Source organism: Stenella coeruleoalba, assembly GCF_951394435.1.
Source record: "Stenella coeruleoalba genome assembly, chromosome: 4".
Classification (NCBI taxonomy): domain Eukaryota; kingdom Metazoa; phylum Chordata; class Mammalia; order Artiodactyla; family Delphinidae; genus Stenella; species Stenella coeruleoalba.
Genome location: NC_137149.1, coordinates 141,647,269 through 141,659,768, shown reverse-complemented (window position 1 = coordinate 141,659,768; position 12,500 = coordinate 141,647,269).

Genomic DNA, 12,500 nt, shown 5'->3' with positions numbered 1-12,500 from the left:
TGCAGGAGTTGGAGGGATAGGTAATGGGAGGGGCCATGAAGGAGGTTTTTAGAGTGCTGGTGAGGTTTTGTTTCTTTCTTTTGATCTGGGCGGATATGCAGGTGTGTTTCACTATGAGAAAACTCATCAAGCTGTATATTTTAGAACTGTACACTTTATGTAGGTTATGCCTCAATATAAAGTTTACTTAGTAATAATAATAGCTGTCATTTATTGAACATATTAGTTATCAGACACTTTACCTATTGTATTAGCTCATTTAACCCTCCCAACTATCTTCTGCAGTAGGTATTGTATTATCTTTATCTTGTAAGTGAGGAAACTGGAACAGTGTGCAGTCAGCTAACTTGCCCAATGTCACACTGCTGACAAATTCACTGGTAACTAGCAATTCCATTGCAGGCAGTTTGGCTTCCCAACTCTCCTCCTAACAGCTGTGCATAGCACTCTAATACATCAGAGGAGGAACCAAGGGCTGTGCTTTCGGTGATTAAATTTTTCTGGGTGGACAAATTAATAGACAGCTTCTGGGGGCATCTGGTGCTTGAGCAGCCTTGAAGAAGAGTGGCTCTTGTCCAGACACAAAAGGAGAGGAGGTATCCCAGGTCAAACAAATAGCATGTGCAAAAGTGAGAGGTGTTGAACTTGAAAATGCCAGTAGTTTGGTGTGGCTCAAAAATAGTGTGAGTGCAGACATGGAAAACAAACTTATTGTTGCCAAAAGGGATAGCGGGGGAAGGGGGAAGGAATAAATTAGGAGTTTGGGATTAACAGATACACACCACTATATATAAAATAGATAAACAACAAGGACCTACTGTATAGCACAGGGAACTATATTCACTATCTTATAATAACCTGTAATGGAAAGTGAAAAAGAATATATATATATATATATATATATATATATATATGAATCACTTTGCTGTCCACCTGAAACTAACACAACATTGTACATCAACTATACTTCAATAAAAAACAATAGTGTAAGGGGAGGATCCTTGAGAACATGTGCATAGACAAAGAGATTTTGATTTAATTCTTGATGAGGACGAAACTATTTTGAGCAGGATAATTATAGGATTAAGTTTACATTTCAGAACTAACGTCCTATTGGCAGTCTGGAGGATGGATGGGAGGGGAGAAATCCGAGTCAGTATGACCAGTTAGGAGGTGAGGTACTAGTAATGGTGAGGGGAAGAGGCTGAGACAATGGACATTTCAAATTGTACATTCTCAGTAGTGTCACTAGATACCTATTTGGAAGGAAAAATGTTTCTCTCTCCTCAGAATTATGAAGAAAAATTTCTTCCTATAAATTTACATACTAACTATTTATATGAGTACCTTCTCTGTGTGAGGCATTGTCCAGACCACTTTTAGAGGTGGGCCAACCTCAGGCCTGCCTGCAGGTGTTGCAGGCCAACATTTCCACAAATTTGGTCAATAAAATGCTGCAACAGGCATATTTTTAAGAAGAGAAACCGGCTTTCAGATGGCGACGTACAAATAAATACGCAGATAGCCCTATTAAAATCTGTAATAAAAACATGTATGACCTTTGTAATAATAATACAAACTTGAGTCATTTTAATAATTCTGTATAATCTAGCTCTATCCATTTGTCCTTTGTCCTCTTGGTCAAGACAAAGAGCTTGGATGGACCTTGCCCAAAAGGGAAACTCCTGTATTTTTGCCTAGAAGGGTAAAACATTCAGGTTGGAAAGAACGTGTAGAAATAGATCTAAGAATCTGTCTCAGTATCACCATTGGATCAGTGGCCTGAATTTATTCCTCAAGTATAGAAATTCCAGACTCCTAGTACTGAGGATTCTAGTTCCCTCTCTCTGGTGGAGCAACAAAGTTCAGGGGTGATGGAAGGAAATGAGGGGCGCAGACAGTTCCTTCTCTCCAGGTGGGCAGGGCTGTCTCCGGCCTCAGTCCAGGTCCCCAGTCGATACAATGGGATGGTAGGTTCTCTGGGCCCTATCCCACCCCACTTCTCAGACATAGGCTTTCTTGGCTGTGGGCAACATATTTTCTCTGTTTGCATTGACTCCATTTTAAATCTGATGGTGGACAGCTTGGACCCTTGACCTGACTGACTCTTAAGATATGCTGTTGCCCAGCCTGGCCTACAGGCATAGACGATACGCCACAGTGTGGCCTGGCTATCTGCCTGTGGTGCCCAGAGCTTGTTGTCACACAGGAAACTTGCCAACCCCTCTCGAAGCCTTATGCTCAGGGCAACATCCTTTCAGACCACATCTAGTGAAAGTGTGGAATTCTGCAGTGAACCTCGTGCTCAGCCCTCTCTGTTTTCTTGGGGGTGGAAAGCTAGGTTTGAATTGCTGCCATCACAGTTGCATAATGAAATGGATACAGTTTTATAGGAAAGTGGTCCTTGATTTCATGTGCAAAATGGCATTTTTGTGTGTCTCCCTTGAATTATAAAAAGATCAGAAAAGTCAGCTTGAGTATTGCCAAGAAGGGAGAAGCGGGGAGAATCCAGATGCCCATTATGCACAGTAGCTCATTTTGCGTGTTGCTGAAAGAGAGATGCAAAAACCAGACTCAAAGACCTGTAACCATGACTTGCAGTGTTTCAAGGAGAAGTAGGAGCTTAGGAGCAGTGACAACTGTAATCACAATTGTGTAGAGAAGTGGGACAAGGATTGAAATAGGGAATGGAATGGACGGGCAGGTTAGGAAACCGAGACATGGGATAAACATGTTGGATGCTGCTTTAGTGTGGTGTCTGCGTAAAGCTTCAGGTCAGGCTGAACACATCCACCATCAAACGTATATCCGTCCTGTTCACACACTGTCTCTATTTCTGTCTCTCTTTTAAAGGAAGATCTGAAAATTTCCATCAGAGGTCCAATTGTAGTCAAGGGTCCAGCTTTCTGGGTCGAGTACCTTCATCAAATTCCTGCTATTTTCCTCTAATGGTGATCTGGGTTGGTAAACCTAAAAAATTCTTAACTCTTTTCTTTTCATCTCGGAATGATTACTGAACCAAAGTGATCTGTAGGCCACCACTTACATATGAATCATCTGGGGTCATTGTTAAAATGCAAACTTCTTGCTCCACTCAAGAGCCCCTGAATCAGTATCTCTCAGGAGTCGGTTCTAGGAATCTGTATTTTAAACAAGCACTCTTGGTGATCCTTAAGAATTCTAAATTACGGAAAAACCCAAACAAAGTTTTTGGCCAACCCAATAGTAAGGCACGCTCCTAAGTGCCCTTTCTCAGCTCTTTTCTCCTGGGCCTTGGTCTCGTCTCTTTGTGTCTCTAGAGCTAAATGTATTTTCTGGGGAAAGATGCAGCGAATATGATCTTCCCCAAAATATCAGAATGCATTACTTTCCTGCTTTAAAATGCTCAGTGCCTTCCCAGTGAGCTGGGAATATAGCATTTCCATGGCTGCGTGCCCTTCCTTTCCGATCGCTTTCCCTCCTACCTCATTCCTCCTGGCTTGCTAGCCTGTGGTTATACTGGTATAAGATCTGATCCTTGAACCTGCCAAGATTATTTCTGTCTGGGAGCCTTTGTGGATACTCACTCCCAGCAAGGAAAACATTTTCCATGTCTTCCCACCCCTGACTCTGTCTCATCATTCGGACCTCAAGTCCTGCTTTACTTCCTCAGGAAGTTCTCCCTGGTTTCCCTTTCTAATATGTGCAGGCTCCCCGCCTGTTATCTCTAGCACATCAACCTATTCCATTTAGAACTTACTTTCTGGCATTTATCACCATCTGAAATCAGTCAATCAATCCATTAATCTTTCTATTCTCCTTTATTTTTACTTATCCATCTCCCTTCCCTCTACCCCAATTGAACGGAAGAAGAATCTTCATCTGTGTTACTCACTGCTGTATTTTCAGTGCCTAGAACTGTGGTTGGCACAAGGTGAATATTCAATAATTAGTGAATGTTGAATTAAAAACTTCAAAAGTGCAACATATAAGGGATTTTAAAGCTCCTCAAATGCACAGTGGTCTCAATTCTTCTAACTGCTTTTTTTTTCTACCCAAGGAACTCCCCCCAGTATTATGATACCTGTCCCTAATTGTGTATGAGGACAGAGGGAGCACAGAGACCTGGAGAGCACAATTTGTGATTCTTCTGCAAATGACACCTTACTCTTTGGTATGAAAGCTAAATGCCAAATCATTTCAGTCTCATTCTCTACATATAAAGTAAAAATGTTGACCTTTAACTAGTTAATTAAATCATCCAACAAGCATTTATTGCTCACCAGTCAGGCCTATCCTAGGTAAATGGAGTATATCAGTAAGCAAAATAATGATTCCTGCCCTTAACGGGGCTTACTCACATTCCTACCTGCTCACCAGGCCACTTGGTTCAGTCAGGAGAATCTTCAAGTTGTGGAGAGACGGTCCTCCATGCTGAATCATCTTCTTTATTTGTGAAATAATAGTGATATGTTTAGAAACCTCAACTCTTCTTAAACATGAAAATAAGTTGTGCCGAAACACATATTTTTAAACATCTCCAAAATATCATACATTATAAACTGATGTTTATAAATGAGTTTATAATGATGTTTATAAATATCAATGCTATTTCCAAGAGGAAATCCTTTGTATAATAATAAAGCTAAGAAAGTAGATGTATTCAGAGGGAAGAGTAGATGACAGAGACTATTCCATTAGAAAACTGCAAACAGCTCTTTCTCTACAGAGATGCCATTCAGTTACTAGATCACTATTCCATTTTCTTTGAAAATATCGACCTGCTCCACATTAACGTGAGAAAAAAATTACTTGAGCAAAACCCATAATTTAACTTGCATTTCATAGAGAGGTATTTGTGTATATGAAATAATCCTTTGAAATTTTATCTTAACTCTATATTGTTTGTCCATCTGAGGAATTAGTAAAAAATAAAAAAAGCCTCGAGATCATTCAAGATTAAAACTTTATATGCAAGAGGGAAGCGATATGGGGACATATGTATATGTATAACTTATTCACTTTGTTATAAAGCAGAAACTGACACACCATTGTAAAGCAATTATAATAATATAATTATATTATATATTATATAATATAATAATATCTCTAATAAAGATATTAAAAAAACTTTATTAAAGAATTTTATCAATATATCTAAGTACATCTAGATAAAACCAGCTCATTTAAAATAAACCAAAGCCCACGTCTTTTATACTTAAAGACATTATAAAGCCATTTTTATTTCTCTGTTTAGAAGAGAGGGCCGCCCTCCTTCTTGCCATCCTGGGTGTCCTCAGAAGAGTCTTAAGTATTCAATCTTTATTCCATTACAAAGAGTAGCATGCAAATGTGAACAGGCCTAAGGTGTAGACAAGTAGGAAATACCAACACTTCTTTTTCTAGGCACTGATACCTGGATGGTCTGCAGTTGTGCTCTCCCGTAAAGAACCCAAAAGCTGGGGAGAGAGGCAGACAGGACTGACACGATTCTTTTGAACAGTATAAAGCCTGATTTCTACTGTGCGAGGGTGTGTGTGGATTGTGGCACATTTAGGAAACTGCTTTTCTTCCTAAATATAGTTGGAGACTCTACTCTCTCTAAGAATGAGAGCTTCTCTCTGGAAGAGCTGTTTATGTCTGATTAAACTGATGCTCCTAGAAGACCAGGAGAACCTGGATTCCTCACTTCTCACTCTACTGCACTAAAGGCCTTGGACCGTCTAGAACCTCCTCTTCCCAGCCCAGAGGTTACTTAGTCTGCACTAAATAATCATGGTGCTGGGACGTGTGTCAGTGGGGGATGTCTATTTTCCAAGAGTTGTCTGATGATATGGGCATTTTTAAAGCACAACCAACTTCGGGGTAGGCAGTGAGTTTCCTCCCAGTGGTTTGGAGAATTGTGTGTTATCTGACCTTCTCTCCAATGCTCTGCCCCTGATGAAAGGGAGAATGACTAGGGACCCCAAAGACCAAACGTAAAAGGCCAACTTTTTGGGATGCCTATGTTTTGTCTACTAAAATAATTAAACTCATACACATAGTTAAAATTGTTTTCCTTTTCTGTATTAAAAATCAGTGTATTTATCTTAATCCTTCAGTAAATTCTGATACACCCTTAAATTCTGATGGTGATGTGAAGGATAGAGGGACGAGTCAGTAACTAACAATGAGGTGCATCTCATATTTCCCACTCCGCTGATGTCCAGGTGGAAGATTATAGCCCAGGATTCAAGGTGGGCCCATAAGAGAATGATCTGTGGTCCCAATTTGTTAAAAGCAGTGCTTGTGACCAGAGCTTGTTAGGTGATGAGTAGCTAGCTAGGTGGCAGAAACATGGTTCAGGAACAAGTATTAGACAAATCTCTTCTTTTCCCTAATTAAAGTAGGAGAGAGTAACAATGCAAGAGAGGGGAGACTGATGCTCAGATCACAGTTCAATGAAGGGAAAGAAAACACCCTCAAAACAACACCTTTAAAATCTAAATAACAAATATGTGACTTTCCAAAATGCGTGACTTTCTAGAATTTGATATCTTATCATCATTTATCATACTTTCAGTCAAGAGTAGCATTCAATCACATTAAGAGTGTTGAGCTAGGAAAAGGCTCAATATTGATGCTCTGTAACAAAAGAGACAAGTAAGGTAGTACTTACTGTCGCTCCGAATGAAGTATGGCTGTCAGAGTAGTCAATAAAAGAAAAGAACACCAAAATAACAATTGATGGGGTGTCTTAACTCAATAACATGTAGTTTTTTCAAAGGAATAATTATTACTGGTACAGTGAGTAAATTAGGAATATCGTGCATGGCCAGTTCATTCTGAATTTTGTTAGAATGTATTAAACTTGAGGATTTAAGTGATTTGATAACACACCGATTTAATTTTGAATATATCCCACTGCTCCAAAGGCAGCAGACACAATACAGAAGAGATGAAAAGAAATAATGTGATTTGGAGTCTGGGAGCTAGAGAGGGCGGTGTTTACAAAAGCAAGTGCTAGAACTAGACTGCCTGGATTGGAAGACCAACTTCACCTAACCTCTCCAAGTTCAGTGTTCTTGTCCATAAAATGGTGATAACATATTGCAACTACAAGAGGTTCTTTTGAGGAATACAAGAGATAATATATGAAATGCACTTAAATGGTATATTGCAAGTCTTTAATGATATTTAGAGATTATTGATATTGCCATGGAAGACATTTATTTGCCCAGATAACCGTATCCAAGGAAAGAAAAGTAAGGAGTGAATTTTGTATTAGGTCACAGGGCCAAACCAAACTAAACCTCACTGCTTCATTAAAATTTTCCCACATACTATTCTCCCACTAATCTTCCGCTAAGCTCATGTCTGCACAGGCAAAGCCAAATGAAATCCTAAGTATATTTATTAGTTTGCTAAGGCTGCCATAACAAAATACCACGGACTAGGTGACTTAAACTACAGAAATTAATTTTCTTACCGTCTGGAGACTCGAAGTCCAAGATCAAGGTATTGGCTGTGTTGATTTCTTCTAAGGCCTCTCTCCTTGGCTTGTAGATGGCCACGTTTTCACTGTGATCTCACATAGTCTTTCCTCTGTGCACAGCATCCCTGGGGTCTCTTCCTCTTCTCATAAGGACACCAGTCATATTGGCTTAAGGTCCCACCCTAATAGCCTCACTTTAACTTAATCACCTCTTTAAAGATCTTATCTCCAAATATAGTTACATCCTGAGGTGCTAAGGGTTGGGACTTCAGAAGATGAATTTCGAGGGGCACAATTCAGTCCACAACAGCAAGCATTTGTTTATTATGAATAACCAAAGCATGAGATTTATATTTTGAATATTTTATAATTTTTAATGGCCAAGTAATTCAAAGTCATACATTCACATTGCAAAAAATGGAACACACATAGAGTAAAATGTTAAGTTCTTTTTACTATTTGAATTTTCACCCCTCTCAATCTGGCCATCTCTGGTGGCAATAGTTTGATATGTTTCCCGAGAGAAGTTTTATGGATATACACATGTGTGTGTAATATATTGTAAAATATATACATATACATGTCACTGTCATGATTATATTATATAATTATATTGCATATATAATATAATTCTGTTATTCTCTTTTTTGCTATAGAATTAGCCTAAATAAATTGTTCTTTGCTGTGCTTTTTTCATTTCACTTGCTTTTTTCTTGATGACATTTGCATTTCAGTACACATATATATAGCTCATTATTTTTATATATAACATATAGTTTACATATATAATTACATATATTTCTATATTTGTACTATATAACTTACTGTGGATACCATATCCTTATTGGTGTGTATTCTTAGAATTTTTCTTTATTTTAAACAATAATGCATACATATCTTTGCATTTATATGGGAAAACTGGTCTTGAACTATACAAGACGTGCAGTTTTAGTTTTAAAAAAACTTGCCAAATTAGCATCCAGTTTTTTAGTTTCAACAATGATATAGGAAAGTATTTTTCCACACTCTGGCCAGCAGTGCATGTGATGAGCAGTTTAAATTCTTTTCATCTAATGTTGTTTTATTTTGGAGCATTTTTTCACATATATTTTTGACCCTCTATTTTTCTTTTTTCATGTATTCCCTCTTCATATGCTTTATTTTTTTTATTATGCCATCTTTTTCTTTCAGAGTTGAAGCTCTTTTTATTCTGAAAGTTAATCCTTTTTGAAAGGTACGCATTGCAAATCTTTTCTCCCCCCACATAATTGTGCTTGTGGTGCTGTTTGCCTTTGTGACTTTTGAGTATTATATCTTATTTAAGGAGGCCTACCCACCCCGATATTTTAAATTAGCTGCTATATTTTATTCTAGTATTTTAAACAGAGGAATGAGGTGCTCAGTGATTAGTTTAGTTTAAATTTTGTCTCTGCCATTTATTAGCCGTATGACAATGGAAAAGGCACTAAAGCTCTTCAGTTTATAATAATTTCATGATATCTTGCATTAACCCTTATTTAAGCTTAATGACAAGTTTTACTGATTTATTTGTTCACTGTTTTAAAAATAAACAGTATTTGTTAAATTAATTGTAAAATGTTTATTATGAAATTTTAAACATTCAGAAAAATATGGAGAAAAACAAAAAAGAAACTTGGGTAATCGTATACCAGTTTTATCAGATCTTAACATTTTGCCATATTTTCTAGACATGTGAAAAAAATATTGCAGACATAGTTGAAGCTGTCTGTGTATCCCGCCCTGATCCCAATACCTTACCTCCCTCACTACTACCATGAAATGGTGTGCATTATTCCCATGAATTTTAAACATTTTGAATACACACACACACACACACACACACACACACACACACAGGTAAAAATGTTTTGTGTCTTTTTATTCTTTAAGCAGATAGTATTATATACAGTAGATAGTATTATATACAATTTTGCTGTATTATATACAGCAGATAGTATTATATAGTATATAGTATTATATACAATTTTGCAGCTTGCTTTCCTTTGAGATTTATTTATGTTCATAGAAGTAGCTCTGGTTTGTTTTTATACTTACTGTTTGGTATTTCATTGATTATACCATCATTTAGGAATATACCACAATTTCCTTATTCTCCTATTGACTGATGTTTACATTTTCAAATTTCATTTCATTCTATTCACTTCTCTTTTCTACTTTTTTGCTATTTAAATAACACCGTGATGTGTTTTTGAGAATATGTGTTGGTTTTCCTAAGATAAATATTTAGACATAGAATTGCTGGGTCTTAGGATACGCACACCTTCAACCTAAATTGTTATTAACAGAAATGACCAGATTGCTCTCCAGAGTGGTGAAGCCAATTCCACTCAAACCATGAGTGTTGGATCGTCCATTTTTTTGTATCTTCATTAACAAATATTTTCCAAATTCAATCTCACAAGTTTAAAGTTTTGATTTTCACACCTAAGTCTTTAATCCTCATGGGAATGATTTTATCTTTGTAGAAGTGAGCTAGGGATCCTATTCCCACATGGCTAATGAACAGTCCCAGCACCGTTTGCTGAGTTGTCCATTCCTCTTTCACTGATTGTTAGCACTTTAGTTATATATAGAGTTTTCCTAAAGGCATCGCTCTGTTTCTGGGCTCTCTACTAGCTTCCGTAGCACTATTCGCCTCTCCCTGTCCTAGACCACACTGTCTTAATTACTCTGACTTACTATGTCTTGCTGTCTGAGAAGGCAAGCACTCCTATTTTGTGTGTCTACCAAACTGTCTTGGTCCTTTACTCTTTCCTGCAAATTTTGACATCAACTTCACTTACTTTATTGACCAGAGTTGTTGTGGTCATTCAAACTATGAACTAGAGTATTTGTTTTTGAAGAATAAGGCATTTTAGTGTATATTCTTATTTCTCCCTGTTTTCCTTCCCTCCCCCACTCTGTGCTTTCTGTGCTTCTGCACAGAAACACCTGGTCGATGGATGTTTGAATTCATAGATCTATACTCCACGTCTCATCTCCTAACTCTTCCCTCATACTTTTGATCATTTAGCTTTTATTTCTTATTTGCGTGGCATTCTGGGGCAGTCTCTAGGATTGATTTTTCAGCTGCGTTTCCTTTTCTGTTCATCTCACTTATTGATTGTTTTAGTAATTTCTTTCTCTTAGCAGCCTCATTCTTAATGGATGAGTTTTCCTTTGAACCTTTCAGAGGTTCCTAGTTGTGCTTGTTTTCCAATGCTCCTTTGTTGCTCAGGGCATTCATTCTTTTGTTTATAGATTTTATTAGCTTTCCTTCATACTGATGTTCCTCAAATGGTTACTGAATATTCGCTGTCCATGATGTCTCTGGTTGATATTTGAGATCGCTCTTGACAGCAGGAGAATATTTCAGTGTTCAAATAAAAGTTTATGGAATCTTGGCAGTGAATATAGATTCAGACCTCAGGGTCTGAATTCTAATGAATATAGAGGAGACCTCACTCCTTGTGTGTGTACATGTGCGTGAGTGTGTGCACGTAGCAAGAACACAGCCAGGCTGGCTTTCTTTTAGGAAATGCTTATTACGGATCTTCTCTGTCAGGGAGGGGCTTTGTGTCCTTCACGGCTGCACTGGGTCACCTGGAACACCTGCTTCTCCGTCCCCAGGCTCCAGTTTTCAAAGGGCTCTACTTGTAGAAGGCAGTTGTTCAGAGTCAGCTTCTGGAAGCGGGGGACTGGTACAACCAACTAGGCTCCATTACCTCTGTACTTAGTGTTACTTCATGATTCAGCTCTGTTGCATTTTCCCATCAGTTCATTCTCATCCGAAATGCCTTTCTGTTCTGCTGTGCTGATGATATATTTTCTGGCTTGACAGGATTGCTGAGGATTTGTTTTTATGTCATTTCAACGTGATTTTTTTTTGAAGGAAGAAAGATAAAGCCAGACATCTTGAACCAGAAGTGTTGAGTCAACGATTTAAACTGAGTGATGCATCATTTATATTGTGTTGTGTGCTCTGATTAGAAGCAAGTGAGAGAATAAGTTCTCTGCACAGAAAAACCATATCATATATTTAACTGTATTTTCCATAGGACTTAGAGCAATAAGTATTTTTATTGTTGAATGATTAAAACCACTTTTTCTCAAAATCATTCAAAGTCTCAAAATCTCAGAAAGATTTATTCCTCTAAAGTGTCCAAGTAAATGTTCCAAAATTTTCCACTTATTCTTTTAAATTTACTCCTACACTGCTTCAGTTTTTTTTTTTTTTTTTTTTTTGGCTTGAAATGCTCCAGATATCATCTCTTCGTTTCCCAAACTAAACTAGAAAATATTCTCAGCTTTTGGACTTTTTTTTTTTTTTTTTGCGGTACGCGGGCCTCTCACTGTTGTGCCCTCTCCCGTTGCGGAGCACAGGCTCCGGACGCGCAGGCTCAGCGGCCATGGCTCACGGGCCCAGCCGCTCCGCGACACATGGGATCTTCCCGGACTGGGGCACGAACCCGTGTCCCCTGCATCGGCAGGCGGACTCTCAACCACTGCGCCACCAGGGAAGGCCATCAGCTTTTGGATTTTAATGCAATATTTTTGCCATCCTCTTCTTTCTAGCTTCTAATGCGCATGTGTCAGACCAATTGTTATGGACTGAATGTTTGTGTCCCACCCAAATTAATTCACGTGATGAAGCCCCAATGTGATGATACTAAGAGGCAGAGTCTTTGAGGGGGTAATTCGGTTTAGACAAGGTCAGGGGTATAGAGGGCCCATACTGGGATTAGTGTCTTTATAAGAAGAGACTCCAGGACTTCCTCTCTCCACGGTGGGAGGATACAACAAGAAGACAGCTGCCTGAAAGCCAAGAGAAAAGGCCTCAGAGTGAAACCAATCTTGCCCGCACCTTAATCTTGGACTTCCCGGCCTTCAGACTCTAAGAAATACATTTCTAATGTTTAAACCAACCAATGGATGGTATTTTGTATGGCAGCCTCTTGCAGACTAAGACATCAATAAAGACGGAAAGTTCCTGTAATAGGATGTCCATAGTGGCACCTCAGTAATA